The 13,662-nt window shown below is 36.2% G+C and overlaps 1 pseudogene; it reads right to left on the bottom strand.

Annotated features, from left to right (window-relative positions):
- Positions 1–202: 202 nt before the first annotated feature.
- On the bottom strand, positions 203–8,880 carry LOC139440558 (tigger transposable element-derived protein 1-like; annotated as a pseudogene).
- Between the last annotated feature and the right edge of the window lie 4,782 nt (positions 8,881–13,662).

Genomic DNA, 13,662 nt, shown 5'->3' with positions numbered 1-13,662 from the left:
AATAAATAAATAAAATCTTTTAAAAAAAGAAATTCACACAAAATTTTTGGTTTCCCAGTGCATATAAAAGTTATATTTATACTACACTGTATCCTATTAAGTGTAACATTATATTAAGTGTAACATTATTAAGCAATAACATTATATCTAAAGAAACAATGTACGTGCCTTAATTAACAATACATTTGCTAAAGAAAAGAGGCTAACCATCTTCTGAGCCCTCAGTGACTCAAACTTTTGCTGGTGGAGGGTCGTGCCTTGATGCTGGTGAATGCTGACTGATCAGGGTGGAGGTTACTGAAGGCTGAGGGGGTGGCTGTGGCAGTTTCTTAAAATAAGACAACAGTAAAGTTTGCTGCGTTGATTGATTCTTCCTTCCACAAAAGATGTCTCTGTGGCATGCAATGCTGTTTGATAGCATTTTATTCACAGTAGAACTTCTTTCAAAGTCGAAGGCATTCCTCTCAAACCCTGCCACTGCTTTATCAAAAAGTTTATGTAATGTGCTAAAATCCTTTGTTGTCATTTCAACATTTTCACTAGTAGTGGATTCCAACTCAGGAGACAAATTTCTTTGCTCATCCATAAGAAGCAACTCCTCATCTGTTAAAGTTTTATCATAAAATTGCAGCAATTCAGTCACATTTTCAGGCTCCATTTCAATTTCTAGCTGTCTTGCCATTTCCACCATACCTGCAATTATTTCCTCCACTAATCCCTTGAACTCCTCAAAGCCATCCATTAGGGTCTGAATCTTCCACACTCCTGTTAATGTTGATATTGTGACATTTCATTCTTCTCTTGAATCATGAATGTTCCTAATGGCATTTAATCCTTTCCAGAAGGTTTTCAATTTACTTTGCCCAGACCCATCAGAGGAGTGAGCATCCATGGTCACCTTGAGTGACCAGGTGCATTGTTAACGAGCAGTAATATTTTGAAATGAGGTTTTGTTTTCTTTTGTTGGTTTTGGGGGGATTTTTTTGTTTGCTTGGGTTTTTTTGTTTGTTTTTGTTTTTGCTAAGAAGTAGGTCTCAACAGTGGGCTTACAATACTCAGAAAGTCGTGTTGTAAACAGATATGATACCTTTCAGGCTTTGTCAATCCATTTATAGAGCATAAGCAATGTAGAATTACCATAATTATTAAGGGCCCTGGGATTTTCAGAACAGTAAATGAGCGTTGGCTTTAATTTAGTTATCACTTGCATTTGAGCTCCTAACAAGTGAGTCAGCCTGTCCTTCGAAGCTCTAGAGCCAAGCACTGACTTCTCTTTAGCTCTGAAAGGCCTAGATGGTATCTTCTTCTGAGATAAAGCTGTTTCGTCTGCATTGAAAACTGTTGTTCAGTGTAGCCGCCTGCTTTAGTTATCTTAGCTGGGTCTGCTGGATAACTTGCTGAAGCTTCTAAGTCTGCACTTGCTACTTCACCTTGCACATTTATGTTGTAGAGATGGATTCTTTCCTTAAACTTCATGAACCATCCTCTGCTAGCTTCAGACTTGTCTTCTGCATCCTCTTTACCTCTCTCAGCCTTCTGAGAATTTAAGAGTGTCAGGGCCTTGTTCTGGATTAGGCTTTGGCTTAAAGACAATGTTAAGGGTAGTTTTATCTTCTATTCAGACCACTAAAACTTTCTCCATATCAGCAATAAGGCTGTTTCACTTTATCACTCATGTGTTCACTAGAGAACGCTTTTAATATCCTTCAGGCATTTTTCCTTTGCATTCACAACTTGGCCAACTCTTTGGTCTAAGAGGCCTGGCTTTCAGCCTATGGTGGCCTTTGACATGCCTTTCTCACTAAGCTTAATCATTTCTAGTTTTTTATTTAAAGTAAAGGCATGTGACTCTTCCTGTTACTTGAGAGGCCATTGCAGTTTTATTAGTTGGCCTAATTTAAATATTGTTATGTCTCAGGGAATAGAGAAGCCCAAGAAGAGGGAGAGAGCTGGGCACAACCCCTCAGTGGAGCAGACAGAACACATACAACATTTATCAGTTATTTCCGTCTTACATGGGTTTGCAATATCCCTATACAATTATCACTGTAGTAACAAAGGTCACTAATCACAGATCACCATAATAAATATAATAATTATGAAAAAATGGAACTATTGCAAGAAAATATTAAATATGACACAGACCCAGGCAGTGAGAAAATGCTGTCGGAACAGTGGTGCTGAGAGACTTGCTCGATGCAGGGTTGCCTTCAACTTGTAACAAATAAAACATCTCCCACGTGCAAGAAGCTGAAGTGCCGTAAAGCAAAGGGTGCCTGTATGCAGATTACCATATTTTGAAAATTTCTTGTGTTGAAGTTTACTTTTGTTTTAATGAGGAAGAAGTGGTTTATTAGGCAAATTAGTAGAGGAAAACCACTGTGAACAGAATGCTGAAGGTTTATAACTAATTCAAAAAGAGATTACTTTCACGCAAGCTCGGGTACTTCAGCAGTATCATTTACATATAAATACCTGGGATGATAGGCTAATCACAATTGTTTTTATTTATGCATTGAAAACATTTTTCTAAAACACTCCCTTAAACTAGATTTTCATATTCTATCATCTAGTTTCCTGGAAAGTAAAACAAGTGATTTTTTTTTAATATTCAATAATTTAGACTTGTTACTAATTATGCTTCCACCCAGTGAATGAGGTTTACTGGAAGTGGATTCACCAGCCGTGAAAAACATCATCAGAATAAAATGTCAAAAGCTCAAAGGTAAGTCTCAACATCAAGAAATTCCAGGCTTTGTAGAGCTGTTTGAAAAGAAAGTATAAACACTGCGTGGATATTATTTAAGGCAGGACTGGATAGAGACCCCTCATGGACTGCAGAACAGCAAGGGAATAGCCATGTAAAGCAATTTTTGAGGGAACCCCATGCCTTTATTACATTGTTATTTTTCAATTACAGCTGATGTTCAATATTGTAACTTTCAGGTATACAGCATAGTGATTAGACATTTATATTATTTACAGAATGATCCCTTTGATAAGTCTAGTATCCACCTGGCACCGTACATAGACAGTCATTACAATATTATTGCCTCTATTCCCTATGCTTTGTGCATTGGTACTTCTTCACCTTTTGAAGAAATCAAATGTTCACCTTTTGCACCCGGCCCTTCAACACTCCTGCCATCTTACAAACATCAGTTTGTTCTCTGTATCTATAGATTGAGTCTGTCTCTGTTTTGTTTGTTTATTTTGTTTTCTAGCTTCCACATATAAGTGAAATCATGGCATTTGTCTTTCTCTATCTGACATTTCACTCAGCAGTAATACCCTGTAGGTCAATCCACATTGTCACAAATGGTAAGATTTGATTCTTTTTATGGCCAAGAAATATTCCATTGTGCATACGTACCACATCTTCTTTATTCAATTGTCTGTTGATGGACACTTAGTTTGCTTCCATGTCTTAGCTATCATACATAATGTTCAGTGAACATAGGGATACATATATCTTTTTAAATTAGTGATGGATTTCTTTGGATAAATACCCAAGTGTAATTGCTGGGTCATAAGGTAGTTCTATTTTTAATTTTTCAAGGGGCCTCCATACTGTTTTCCATGATGGCTGTCCTTATTTCCAATCCTACTTACAGCACATGAGGTTTCCTTTTTCTCCACATTCTCACCAACACTTGATTGTTGAATTATTGATGGTAGCCATTCTGACAGGTGTGAAATGATATCTCATTGTGGTTTTAATTTGCATTTTGCTGATGATTAGTAACATTTAGCATATTTTCATATTTCTGTTGGTCATCTGTATGTCCTCTTTGGAGAAATGTCTATGGAGGTCCACTGCTCATTTTGTAATCAGATTATTTGTTTTTTGAGGGGGTTAAGTTGTATGAGTTCTTTATACATTTTCTTTATACATTTTGTATATTAACCCCTTATCAGATATATTATTGGCAAATATCTTCTCCTATTTTGTAGGTTTGGTTTTGTTTGATTTCCTTTTCTGTGCAAAATCTTTTTAGTTTGATGTATTCCCACTTCTTTATTTTCTTTGATTACTCTATGCCTTTAGATGATGGAGGAACACACACATAAAAATGTACCACCCCTTGATTACTTTCTCCAAGTGTCTCATTGTCTGACCCCTGATGTTTCTGTTACTTATATCACACTGCAGATTCAAGTATCTTTTTATCCAAATAATTACAAGGGCTAGGAGGCACCTCTTATGAATATTGTGTGGCTCTGTTCCTCCCTCTAATTATGATTCTGCCTCCACTCAGCCAGAAATGCTCTGTATTTATCTACGTAACATGAGATCCTATGAAGAAACTTGAAAGCACACCTTCAGTGTTTCTCCTAGTAATCGGTACGATGCTTTTAGTTTTTGCACTTAACTCTGTGATGTAACTATATATAACACTACCTTTTTGGTATATAGATTCAAAGAATGAGTTTTTCCACTAAGCATACTTACTCATACCAATTTTTCTTTGCTAGTAATTTTTTCATTCTACAAAGAGAATTGTTGCAAGCCAAAGACAGATGGGAAATAGAAAGGCATACTGAAGACTATCATTGAATGGTAGAGTGGGGTGAAATTACAGGTGTGCAAATGGGTCAGGCTTACACAGAGCTGATCAGTCTGTGTCCCAATTAGCTCCAACATGTCCTGAAAGTGCACAGAAGAGACGTGGTAATATTATAGCTCCAACAGGGCTTCTAGCATCAGGTCCCCACAGAACACTTTGGAGGCAGGCAAGAGCCACGTTAGCCTCTCTCTTTGATCAGGGTGCAGATTTCCTTATAGGAACCCTACCCTTCAGGCATCTTATTGGCCAGAATGTGGGTGATATGCACACTCATTCCACTAACATAAGGAAATGTTTAGCTTAGACTACTCATGCATAAGTTTATGAACGTTGCATGCTACCTACCAAATAAAATCAGGTACCTTTAAACAAAGGGTGAAAACGAAGAGTGGGCAAGGACCATGGTTAGTAAAAAACAACATTTGCTGCATCCAGAAATCAAGAAATAGCAAAATGGTAGCTTTCCTGTAGCTTAAAAGCAAATAAATAAAAAGAAAGTGAAATAAATGCTGATATACAATGGTTAATCAGTGACATACATCTCTTTATTTTTAGGAATATTTTTCCAACACTCATTATGAAGGAGGTTTTTATATTGCTAAAAAGCATGTATTGAATTCCCAGTAATTATATTTGCATTAAAATATAGAAGAATGAATCAAGATAGAAATACACGTTTTACATTTAGACGTGGCATGCACATGCATATACGTGGATCTAAGCTCATCTAAATAGACACCACAGTTCACCTCATAGCACACATCCAAGGCCCAAGCATAATGCACACAAATAATTATTTGATTTCCATATGACTAGTCACTCATCCTGTATTCACTTTAAGCATTACCTACCACGTTCTGGTTTGTTCGCATATACTGCTACATCTGCCCATTTAATGGCAGCATAGCAATTGTAAAACTCTAGTCGACAGTATCCAGAGAAAGGCTAGATGGAACCAAATGAAAAGGGAAGAGAATATCACAGCCTTTTAAAAATGCAAGTTTCAAACTGCATGATCTTTGAATGGCAACAGCCTCTGTATTACGGTTTCTTTACTTGGCCCTAAGCTGAAACTAAATTTCTGTTTCTCAGAAATATATCTTGTTAATTATTTCACTTTCATGTAAAACATCAAACATATTAGACATTTGTACACATAGATGGTAAATAACAATAAACTACTATTACACCAAAAGTCTTAAGTTCCTTATAGCAAGGTAACATTACAATCCACCAAATGTGTATTACCCTCAATCACTTTTTTCATGCACATTCCCCCTGTGTCTGTCTGTCCTAGAATCTATGTTGATAATGAGCTTTTGAATACTGACTTTAGGTCACACAGGGTCATATGGGAAAGCTTTCTGTCAAAATAACTAGATATATAATCTTAAAATACACCTCATCTATATAGATGTCTTTAATCTCTGGAGATAAATAGAGACAAATGAGGCTTAGTTTTTGACTTGTTTAGCTGCTGCTGAAACAGAGCGGGGTTTTAATGGAGCTTTTAAGTGGATAATAGGCATGCAGTGAGCATTCAGAAGTATGATAATGAGCTCTATGTATAGATGGAGGACTATATTTTTCACTGTGTTTCTGCACAAGGAAGTATTTGCAATTTGTACAAGAATCAGAGGTCTATTTACATGGCCACTGGGATGTGTGCTAAATTTCCTTATGCATTTAAATATCCCTATTTTCACACCCACTACAACCATTATTTAGTTTGCAGATTCATTAAACTATATTATGTGTTCTTATTAAATGCCAAAGGAATCATGTCAAATTAGGTGTGGATTTTTATTACTTAAAAAATAGCACACAGTAATGCAACATGCTCAAAATGTTTGAATCACAAAATGAGTGTGAAAAGAAAAAAAAATTTGGATAAAAGTCTTTCATAGCCCTGGCTGGTGTAGCTCAATGGATTGAGTGCCGGACTGCGAACCAAAGGATTGCTGGTTCAATTCCCAGTCAGGACACATGCCTGGGTTGCGGCCTAGGTCCCCAGTGGGGAGCAAGCAAGAGGCAACCACACACTGATGTTTCTCTTCCTCTCTTTCCACCTCCCTTCCCTTCTGTCCAAAAATAAAATAAAATCTTAAAAAAAGAAGACAATGATTTTTTAAAAAAATCTTTCATACAAACCTTCAAGTTAATGTATTTAATGTATTCCAATTAAGAAAGCACTCGTTGTGAGTTCAGTACTCATTTGGTGAAAGTAAACCTAGACTCTCTAACTGCTGAAGTGTGGCAGACGACATACATGACTACACCCAGAATATCAGAGCCCTGGAGCCCTGACGGAGAAACAGAAACTCCGGCTCTGCAAATCTCACTGTGGTCAGTGTAAAAGAAAGATAGAATAAGCACAGGCAGACATTAAAACTAGCATGGGGCGCTCTGACAATAAAATAATCTGGTTTCTTAATAAAATCAACAATTAATTTCCTGCAAATAAGAGGATGTGAAAACACATATCCATGATGAGGAATTTAAAATGCCTTAATAATACTATATGAGTATTTCCCATTATACATACCTAACAGTGCATGGGAATATGGTATTCCATGCATGGACTTTTGTGCAGGTAACTCTGAATTCTTGTCCTATATGTGGCACTTCCTAGTTATACAACTGTGTGTAGATTATATATCATCTTTATTTTCAGTTTTTGCTTATTGAATGTTGCAGAGGGTGTACTTCTGACTCAACTGATGAGCTGACTTCTATTTATAACCCTATGAAGTCAAGATATTCCGAAGGGCCCCCTAAAATGCTGAACAGCTAGATATCATTTGTATGTATATGCCTTTTAAAGCAGTACTAGACTCACAAGAAATAAAAACATTCACTAGCCACCCCTAAAATATTTTTAATTGGAACTATATCCAAAAGATTTGATTGCCCTCTGAACACAAATTCTAGTATCCAAGCTGCTGTCAGAGGACTCAGCATTAGACCAGACACAAAACATTTGCAAATCAAATCTAACAATATGTAAAATATATACATGAAGTACATATAAAAATATATGATATCATGTGCAATTAGGTGACCATATTAATAGTCTACATAAGAAACCTATAAGATTGTCTCAGTAGATGTAGAAAAGCATTTGCCAAACTTCCACATTCAAAAAAATTAGGAATAGAAAGGAATTTCCTTAACAGGGTGAAGAACATCGAAAAATAAAGCTACCATTACCATCCTACTTAATGGTGAGAGGTTGAATGCTTTTTCTCTAAGATTGGAAAGGAGGCAAGAATGCCCTCTCTTCTGACCCCTAATCCACATGGAACTATAAGTACTGACTAGTGAAAACAAACAAACAAACAAGAAATAGTAATAAAAGGCTGATAGACTGGATTGAAATGATATTTACTGAAGACATGCTTATCTATTTAGGAAGAGTAAGTTTAACAAGGTCATAGGATACAAGGTCTATACATAGAAACCAATCATATTTCAAAATACTAGCAATGATGGGATGGGCATAGTGTAGACATTCCCATTACAAAAGGGAGACATGGGAAGGAAGAAAGAAGTGACAGGTCCCAAGTCAGACCAAAATCTAACAGGGCAAACTCCGTTAGAACTTAAGGCTCAAGATAACTCTTTTTGGTTTGAGGCTCTGCCCTCCACGCCCACTGGGGTGGCAACATCACCTCCATGGCTTTAGTTGGAAGCCATCTGGCCTGTTGAGCTGAGATCTCTAATGGCCTCTGGATCACCTGTGCAGTCCTTCTCTTTTCCTGAAGGGTAGCCCAAGTTCACAGCCAAATAGCTCTATAGTACAGCTGTGTATGGTCTAAGAAGTTCTACAACCTTCCTTTATTTTGTTCCACATCCTCAAATTCTCTTTAGTTTAAACTGGCCATCTTTTTGCTGGTACTCTATCTCTATTTCTGGCCTCTGTTGAGGTGGCTCATTAGACCCTTGGCTCACACTCACACTTCATCTCATTAGAAGGTCACACCCACCCTTGGTGCTCTCATTTTTTGTAATATGGACAGGCTGGAAATTTCTAAATCTCCAAGTTCTGATTGTTTTCACTACACAATTCCATCTTCAATTTAACTCTCTCTGTCATATTTTACTACAAGTATTCAAAAAGAATCAAGCTGCCTCTTTAACACTTTGCTTAGAAGTTTCCTTAGCTGAAAATCTTTCAGGAAGCACTAGAACTCACACACAGTTCAGCCAAGTTCCTTGCCGCTTTATAACAGGGACTTCCTTTCCTCCATTGTCCAGTAACACATTCCTCATCTCCATCGGAGACCTCATCGGAATGGGCTTTACCATTCATATTTATACTAACATCTGCACATGATTATTAATGTATACTTTAAGAAGATGGAAGCTTTCTCTTAAGCTTTCCTCTTACCATTTTGACTCCTCACCAGAATTGTCTTTAAAAAAACCACTTTACAACAATATTAGATTTTTCTAGAATGAACCTCAAAACTCTTACAGCTTCTACCCATTATCTAATTCCTAAGCCACTTCCACATTTTTAGGTAGCTGTTACAGCAGAACCCCACTTCTCAGTACCAATTTCCACCTTAGTTCGGGCTCCTATCATGGAGGCTCCACTCCCATAGCCCTGTTCAAACCTTATCACTTCCTAAAGGTCCCACCTCTCAACACCATCACATTAGGCATTAGGAATTCATCATATGAATTGGGGGAGCATGCGAACATTCAATCCATAGCACTGCCATAGTACTCTACCACAAAATTTATCACACTGCACTGTTATTGCCTCTTCATTTTTCTGTCTTTCCTGTTGGACTGTGGAACAAGTCATCTCTGCCAGTTTTGTGGTTGCGTTCCATGCATCCAGCACAGTGACCGTGGCCTCCAAGTAAATATTTATTGAATGACAGAAAGAATTAACATGTAATGAAACTGTGTATATATTTATACATTTTTCATTTTTATAATAGAATCTTTTTGATATTTATTAAGAACTCTCTAATGGATAGTGAATGCAATCTTATTGTTTTATACATTTCCAGTGAATTTATAGTTCTTTTCCTTCATTTAAACTTCATAATAACTTTTCCTGGAAAGCAGAGGACAGGGAAAAATTACCATCAGTTTACAGGTGAGATTATAGGAGCTCTAAGCAGGTGATATCTCTCTCAGAAATTAGCATTAGCCTTCAGATTGAAATCTCCTAAAATTCACCATTCAGCACATAAAAGTGATTACTTCAAAGGCTCAGTATTGTAATGGTTCCTTCTGTAATGTGTATAGAACAAGAAGCTTTATATTCTTATAAAGAATTGTATAACTTAATGTGGAAAGTGAATGATATAATTAGTTAAAATCTATACAGCTATTGTTATTGAAAAGTAAGTGTTCTCATTTTAAAAAATAACCCAAAAGACATTGAAAGCACCGTTTTCCAGAATTTATTTTTTCTTGTTCCCAATCCAATATGTATTGAAATGTTAAGGAACTGGTGAGTAATTGTTTTATAATTTATTCTAAACTCTCCCCAAGGCAGATGACATAAATGCAAGCCCATATTCCTCACAGTATTTATTTCAGGATGGTGTAAGTCTCCTGCTTCAAGAACATTTAATTGAATCTGTTGAACAAAGGCGATGAAGCATTTCTGGAAATAGGAAATTACACCGATATTAGTAAACTACAAAAATAACCTGTAGAATGCCTCCAAGTTCTGACAGCAGAGTAATTAGTTCCATTTTATTAATTTCTAATTCTGTTTCATACTGGTAGCACAAGAAGCATTATATCAATAATGAAAGAAAGAAACAGAAAAACCTCATAAATTCCACCGTACTAACAAATCTTTTGTTTTTTATGTTCTCTTGATCAAAACAAAATATTATGTGCTTGAAAGTATAATATGCATTTTAATGTCTTTTCACTTGACATTAGGTTATAAGCATTTTTACATGTTAATATTCTTCACAATAATACTTTTTAATGGGTGATTTATACTCTGCAAATTGATATTCTGTTATTTACTAAACTGTTTCTTAGTTTTCAGACATTAAGCTGTCTTGAATTTTTTGCTATGACAAATAAGTGAGCAATGAGTACTTTGCATATGGATTTACTTTTTCTTTTCAGAGTCTCAGCAATAGCAACAACAGGCTTGAAAACTATCAAAGTTTTTGCTATTTTGTTTTCAAACGATTGCCACAATTTATAGACTCAGTAGTGCACCTTAAGGCACTAGTTTCAACACAAACTCACTATATGCTAATTTAATAGTTGCAAAAAGATACATCACTTAACTTTACTTCTTTAATAGGTAGTCACATTAAATTGTATTCTATATGTGGTCACTGCTATGCAGACTCACTATCCCCTTCTTGGTTGTAGCTCCCTGGTATAAGGACTCTTGATACAAAGACAAGGTTACAAGGGAGGATGATAATCCTCAGGGGAGAATGATCCTTCCCCTCTTCTAGCCCCTTTCTAATCTGCTGGTTCATTCTTCAGCTGTGTTTGATAAGGATTTATTTTATGCTTTATTCTTACCACAAAATCACTAATTCAGTATTTTCTGGAGGGAGTGGAATTGTTGGAAGATGTCGTACGTCGTTCTGCATTTCATCCTGTAGATGAGTACCAGCTAAGGTGGGGAGGTGGTGGCTGCAAGCTCCGCAATTGCACAACAGTACAGGCGCTTGCATTGCACACGTGACCTACGAAATCACGTAAGTAAAACGTGGAGACTCCCTGCCCTTAAGGGCCCCACGGAACTTATTCATGGTCGTGTCACGTTAAAGTCACTGTGACACTTTGATTCTAAGTGAATTTTTTAAATATATTAAAGGTTTTAAATGTATTAAATGAATTTGTAAAAAGAGCTACGGTGTAACAATTGCCCACTACATGCCAGACGTTTCTACACACCTTATATTTAATTTCCTGTGGACTGGATATCCAATTCTTGATTCTATAAGTTAGGAAACTAGGACTCCAAGAAGTATCCTGTCTGCGTTCACGTAGTGAATGGCTTAGCTGAATTTCACACCCAATGTTGGCCCTGACTCCTAGGATCTTTCATTTATACTGTGTCATTTGAAAGGGTATATATATATATATATATTTGTTTCTCTAAACAGTTAATTTTCTATTATAAATATTCTTTAGCATCAGTATTTTTTCATTCGAGACCTGAATACATTACAATTCAATTAATCAAAACTCTCAGCCAATTACTATTTCTGCTGCTTTTAAATCAGTAAGTATTTCTTTCCATATAAATTTCATCTGAATGAAAGAAAAAATATATTTGTTTAAGGGCCTCATCTTCCAGTGCTCTGTTACATAAACTGTTCTTCCTGGGTAACAGACTCATTTGCCATTTTCCAAACATGATTTTCACCTTCTCATTTTTGCACCTTAGCTCATTTTCATCTGCAGACTTCCTTCTCCAGCTATTAAGGTCCCAACGAAAAGATATCTTCCTTATGATCCCTTTCTTCAGGACTTCAGTCAAAGTAACTTCTACCTGTTCGGACTAGCTACTTGGTTCTGTACACTTCTACTTCATTGTTTGTACTGCACTCAGTGTTTGGAAAAACATGGGCTTTGATATTGTACAAGTATGTTTCAATGCTCACTTCAATCTCAATTATGTCACTTTTCTAAAGATCAGCTTTAACTATGAATATGCACCAAATCACCCCAAAACTCAATGGCTTAAAACAATAAGGATTTTTTATTGCCCTTAATTCCATGCCCTTAAAACCTAAGAGTCTCCCTTGGTCTTTGCTGGGCTTACCTATGCATCTGCAGTGGGACTTGTGTGGGGGAGGCAGCTTTATTGATCTTGCCTGGGCTCTTTCATGTATTTGGTGATTGGCTGGCAATTGATGATCTAGGAAAGTCAGTTTGGACGACTAGACGCCTTCCACATAAGTTCTCATCCAGCAGTAAGCTACCGGAAGTTTTTTCCACATGGCAGTGAGAGTTGCAAGAGAAAACAAATGGAAGTTTTCTCAGAGCCTGAGCTCAGTAATTACAGTCACTTCTACCACATTCTGTTGTGGCCAAAATCTAAATATAGGGAAGCTCAGATTCAAGTGGTGGGAGGAAAAAGACTCCACCTCTTGAAAGGAGGAGCTTAATTGAATATCACATTTCAGACTTATTATGCAATAAGATATTTGATTAAAAATACTTAACAAATCCTTGAATATAATGCATATACATATTACATACATATTACTCAATACATATTAAATTATTTGCCCCTTATATATCTTGGCCTGCCAGGTCCTGCTTGTAGTAAGTCCACAAAAAATATCAAATGAGCAGATTATAGAAATATATAATTTAGAAGACTTTCTGAAAAAAATTAAATGTTTTTAACAAAAATAGGCAATAAATAGATGCATAATGTCTCAAACTTACATTTAGTTCAAGTTATGTAAAGTATATAGGAAAATAAAAACTGATGCTAAGTTGTAACAACTTAAACCATTTTTCTTCAAACTCCTGTTTCCCAATTTATATTTTTATGTCATATAAAAAGTGGGGATTTTTAAAGGAGGTATTTTGTCATCTTCAATATATAATTTGTTCAGGACCATTATTTTTGGCAATAGATTTTTTTATGGGAGCAAAATGGAGTATATAAATTCTGCATCACATGCTGGGGAGAAAATCAGTATGGCTACACACTTCTCACGCTTCAAGGATCTTTACTATAATAGAAATCTACCTTAGAACTTCCCTACCTCAGTGTGTCTGAGAAAGACACGGTGAGAATGCATTCCCACTAGTTTTACTCGCTGAAACAAAGCATACCTCGTGTTTAGTAGCCAAATAAATGTGCTGCGTTTACTTACAATTTTAGAAGCCACCTACTCTTATCAAAGAGCTTTGAAACAATCATCTGAAAATACCAATATGTCCAAGAAAAATTGAATATACCTGTGTTTATGTATGTAGTAAAGCTCAGAGCTGGGATTTGAGTCATATGAAAATGGGTAAAATTTCTCTCACTCAATAAGAGCTCATATTCCCCTATGATGATGAAACCTGTAACTTCCCTAATTAATCTCCTGTTACAGGTTCATATGTTTCTACAGGACCC

This window comes from Desmodus rotundus, chromosome 1 (assembly GCF_022682495.2).
Source record: "Desmodus rotundus isolate HL8 chromosome 1, HLdesRot8A.1, whole genome shotgun sequence".
In the NCBI taxonomy this organism is placed as follows: domain Eukaryota; kingdom Metazoa; phylum Chordata; class Mammalia; order Chiroptera; family Phyllostomidae; genus Desmodus; species Desmodus rotundus.
This window is presented reverse-complemented; position numbering and strand designations above follow the sequence as displayed.